Source organism: Scaptodrosophila lebanonensis, unplaced genomic scaffold (assembly GCF_003285725.1).
Source record: "Scaptodrosophila lebanonensis strain 11010-0011.00,11010-0021.00 unplaced genomic scaffold, SlebRS2 tig00000085-arrow-pilon, whole genome shotgun sequence".
NCBI classification, from domain to species: Eukaryota; Metazoa; Arthropoda; class Insecta; order Diptera; family Drosophilidae; genus Scaptodrosophila; species Scaptodrosophila lebanonensis.
In genome coordinates, this window is record NW_022060564.1 from 2521885 (window position 1) to 2527347 (window position 5463).

Genomic DNA, 5463 nt, shown 5'->3' on the forward strand with positions numbered 1-5463 from the left:
CTGGGCTAGAAAACAGAAAACCAATATATGCAGAATCAAAATCAATTTTTTAGCATTTAAGCGGCAACAATTTTTCAAAAACAAAAATAAATACATTTCTTGTGCAAAAATGAAATAAAAAACTTACCAACACGCTGAATGCAGCTGCACAAATTCACACTCACACTGACACAGACACACACACACACACACACACATATAGAGGGAGGGGCACACCCATGCAGCAAACCTGTAATAGATACATCTAACCCACAGTGCACAGTGGTACAGAGTGAAGAAAATTGTAGCTACAAACATACCTTGAAGCGCATTTGTTTATTTATTTATTTTTATAATAATTTAGATTTAGACTAAATGTTAAAAATATATTTGTTATGTGCACTTTTAAATTGAATTTATTGTTTATTTTTAGTTGGCAAAGCTTTTTATAAGCATACATAAATAAAATACCTTGAAATGTTTAACTAAATGAAATCGTATCTAACTGAAAGGCCTGTTTCCATTTTTGAATTTGTTTGAATTAAGTTTAATTTATATTGGCAATTGTTCTTAAATCCCAGAAAGATTTACTAGGATTTCTTGGCATCAATTTCGAACCCAAATATCATGAATAATAATTTAAAATACAAATAAAAATTTTTCAAATTTTCATTTTAAAAAGTTGTGACGTTTTCGAATGAAAGCTCTAGACTTATGTATAGTTTTATTATTATTATTATTTAATTTATTTAATTAATTACTTAATTGATTATTTAATTAATTATTTAATTTCGTTTTACTTTTTGAGTCCAGAAGAATGCTCTTTCTTCATAAACAAAACTATTAGCTAGAAACTTATTAATGTTAAATAGTTATAGCTTATGCGAAGTGTTAGTTACAATTTCTTTAACTACTGTCTAATCTTTGCAGGCTGAACTATTTTGTATTAAGAAAAAGGGTTTCTTTTATGCACGATTTCTACGAAAAGGGTTCTTGAACTATCAAATAACTGCTTATTAAGTTCAGGGGCTCTTTCTACAAATCATACAGATAGACCGCCAAGCTGATGACAAAGTAATAAGGTCTTCCACTTTTTCTGTTTATTATACAAACAAACAAATAAACAAACGAGTCTAACTTTTTGACTATTGACTGGCCAATAATTTTAATGCATACTGAGACGAAAACTTCTTATAAAACTCACACTAGTCAGACCACTGTGCAATCCCTGTGTTACCCTTTTTTACTGAATACCCGCTGTCCGCCCGTGCCTTGATTTATAGCTCGCGCTTTTTTTCTTCCGCTTTTCGCCTTTTTCCCAACATTTTATTTGCCCCGCCTGGCAACTGGCGCTTTATTTATCTTTCATTCGACGTTTTGTCGCTTTTCTAAAATTGCTCATGTTATTTCAACTGCCAGCGACTGGCAAGTTGCACAATTGAGCCCTCCCCTACACACCCCTCCCCACAGCAAAGGTCTTCAACTTTGTCGCAAAATATATTTCTACCTTTTGCGCGTTTTAACTTTTTTATTTTTGGCGTTTGGCGTTTTTAGTTGAGCTTTTCTCCTCCTACACGTGCAAGTACATACATATTTAAAATGTAGTTGCGACATACACACATACACACACACACACACACATACTTGTATGTCCTTACTCGTCCTATGAAGTATTTTCTTTTTATTAAGCGTCCTGTGCGCTGTGCGAACCAAAGGCAGGAGGGCACATTTTCAAGCACGAGTACAACTGACTGCTGTTGATATTTAGCATTTCATCTTTTTTTTGCTCTTTTTTTATCATTTTTCACGCTACCATTAGGTTGTTGATGTGCGCGTTTAGAAATCGTGAAAATGAAAAAATAACTTTGCCCGCGGCCAAGCGCCCAAATGTATGCTACGTATTTTGCTCTGCACCTGTAGGTGTGTTTGTATCTGTTACGCGTTTTCGCGTTTTTTACACTGACATTTCCGTAAAAATTTTGCATATACATATATGTGTGTGTGTGTGTGTGTGTGTAGAAGCGTGGGCATTAACTATGTGCTATATAGTTGTATATTCGTGTCCGCGCATATTTTTGTTTATAAATTATTAAATGGACAAACGCTTTGTAATTGATTTTTGCACAAAAAAACAAGTCCAAAAATCGAAATTTGTAAACGAGTTGAAACATATGGCATATAAAGTAGAATAACAAATAATATGATATTATTTAGGCATAGCAAAATAGTTGAATATGAAATGCAATAGCTGTTGGCTAGCAATAAATGCATATTAATTATTACGAGTAATTGATGGAATACGAGAATTTAAATAAAATGCAACATTATTAAAAAGCTTTGGAGTTTCCTTTTTGTATTATTCGATAGTGTATTAACATTTTTATTACAGCTAGATGGAACGATTGTGCCGAATAAAACCATTGTTGTGCAAGAAAGGATGTTAAAGTCTGAGGCATGGGAAAGTCCTCCACTGTTCTTGATATTCTAATCGAACTACTTGCAAGCATATTATCGGGCAGTCTGTTCTTAAACTGCTAATCCATATGCTTGGAAATCTTTGCCAGCGGCTCATATGAATGTTCGTTTAATTCAATTAATGATCACTTTAATTTAATTGGACGATTATGAATAACTTACAGATATTTTTCCCATACGCCGAGTAGGTTAATTAAAAAAAATATAAAGATCTTTGATGAATAATATAGTTAATTGTTGGTAAGCATTTCTGGCTCTTGCATAGTGCCTGATCATAATCGAAAGTCTCATTAACATTTAATTTAACTGCCATAGGAAGGATCCATGTAGCCGCCTTATGAATGATTGATAAAACACAGTTTATTTTAACTAAATAACTGCAGTGGAAAAAAAAGGCACAGGGTATTCAACTTTCTAGTCGTTTAGAAATTGTTCACAAATGTTTCGCGTTGAGTTAAACACAAAAACTAAAGCCGAGAAATTGCACCGAAATAAATTGTTTTGTGTTTGTTATTTATTTCAGACAGCAATATGTGTGGCCTGAACAGGTTCAGCAATTGAATGAAATAAATATAAATACTATATTTTGATACAAGTACTTGTAAGTCAATTGTTAATAGCCTTCACATTGTGCGCTTCTATTTCAGAAAAAAACGCTTACTGCCTGTTGGAAAAAGTACTGAAATTCGAAATCTTTAACAATGGAAAATGAAAATTAGAAAATATTCATACAAGAGAACTTCTTTTTTTTATTCAACTACCAAAGTAAAAGAGCTAAATAGTTAGAATTTGGAGACAAGCTTACTTAAATATGTAAAATTAAAACGGAAAAAGGAAAATATTAAAAGTAAAACAAATTCAATCTAATACTAGTGGTAAACAAATAAAGTATGGCAAAAGGCCCGGCCTTATTGGATAGCCAACTATATTTCCGCAAGAATGTTAGAACAAACTTTTTCAAACAACAAGATGGTAAGTACTTACTTAGTACTAACTATACTTTCAAGCCGAGCGCGTAGTAAACAATTAAGTTCCCCCATTTTTAATCAATATACATTTTGATAACAATTTAATGAAAATAAATAACAGAAAGTAAAATTCAATTCAAGTGCAGCCTATTGAATTATGTATTCATTTATTATATTTGTATTCTGTCTATAAAATTATTAACAAAAGTTGCATAGTAAGGACGACAATGTCTTATGTAATACATACATTAGTTTGATAAATAAATGAAATATTTGGGCAAAATTAATATAAATCCTTTTTTCTAAGTTCAGAAGAAACTATTTTCGTTTTAGCTTCGACAAAGTATTTTGTATGTGCTGAAACAAAAGAAAAGTAGAAAACTTTTGATTGAATGGTTCCGATGTTGTTGTTTTAAATAAAAAGTGTTCATTTACTTTAAGTCTTTATAGAAATTCTAACACTATTTATCAATACCTCGATTGGTTTAACCACAAATGCTTAAAATTACACCTGATACGTAGTTCTGCAAATTTCCCTTCCATTCCTTCATTCGAAATACGATTCCTCACAGTTTGGAGAACATTACAGAATCCACCCGTCCATCTATCTGTTTACTCTCAATTGAATCCCTCGTCTTTAGAAGCAGTGTAGCTTAGTTTCCTCTTCTCCACCTTTAGTTTATGTGCCTTCTTTCCACGTCAATTCCTTACGCCTCACTAGGCGTATGCGTAATTTCAATGTCGAAATTACGAAGCGGTCATCAATCCTTTGCCGTGTTTTTCGTTTTCGTTTTATTTTTGCTTTATGGCTCTCAAACAGGACAATAACATGACACAATGTGCCACAATTCACACAATTTACATCGTCAGCGCCTGATGTTGAGATATCTAATATGCTGCCACCTTTTTGGGGCAGGAATACGAGTGGACCCCAAATATGCTGCTGTCATGCTGATGAGCGTTTAGGTGGGTGTGAGGGGAGTGGGGAGTGGGAAACCTTTTTGAAATGTGTCTATAAAAAACAATGACGGACACTTGGACTTGGGCATAGAATAATAGTACATCAAAAATTTGCAGCAGTAACCGCAAAAACGAAATAAAATCATTTACGCAAAACCCAAATGAAAAGCAAGACGAAGGAAATACAACGTTAAGCGGATGTAGCATGCTTATCCTTTTACACACACACACATACACACACACACACACACACACACACTGCTGACACACAAACATACACACAAAGCGAGACTGCAAGCACTTTTTATTATTTTTCTCTCGTTTTTTTTTTATATTTTATTTAAACCACACAAAATACTTAAGACGATTTTGTGTTTTTGGCCCAAGATGTATTGCCCGTGGCCAGAAGTGTTGCCAAAGAAATAGCAAAAACTTTCTGAAAGGGTATTTGGCATGGAAATGTAAAATGTCCAGCGCGGCTAGTGCGGTCGCTTGCTCGACCACATATGACACCCCAAGGCTACACACACAAACACACATATAAATGTACAAGCTTGTGTGTAAAATAAGCATTGAAGCGTCTTACCTTTGGCTAAGACATTTGTCTCAGACAATAGCCAAATGCGTTCGAGCGTCTTTGATGTGCAGAAATGACAGCCTAGAAGATAATGGGGAAATGGGAATGGGGTAGCGCATCAATAATAGACACGTTTATAAATACATATGTGCATGCAAACGAATGCAAGCTACAGTACTTGGCAATTGTATTCTGACAACTGCAGCCAAATAGAAAAAGCAGTACTGCTCCCTTTGCTTTTGACTCTAAAAACTAAGGTGAAAGGAAATTTAATGGTTCTGTTTGTTGATTTTTCTTTTATCTTTGTCTCTTTAAAGATTTGTAATAAAACGTTTTACAGAAAACATATTTCCCATATAAATCAGACTACTTTTAGTGCCAAGGATTTCTTTCTTTCTCCATTCACCTATGAGCAAAGGGGTTTCAAATATTAATGCTGCACACAATTAAAAATTGTTAAAAAAAACAAAGCAAATAGTTGAAGTGTTGTTTGCTGGTCTAATA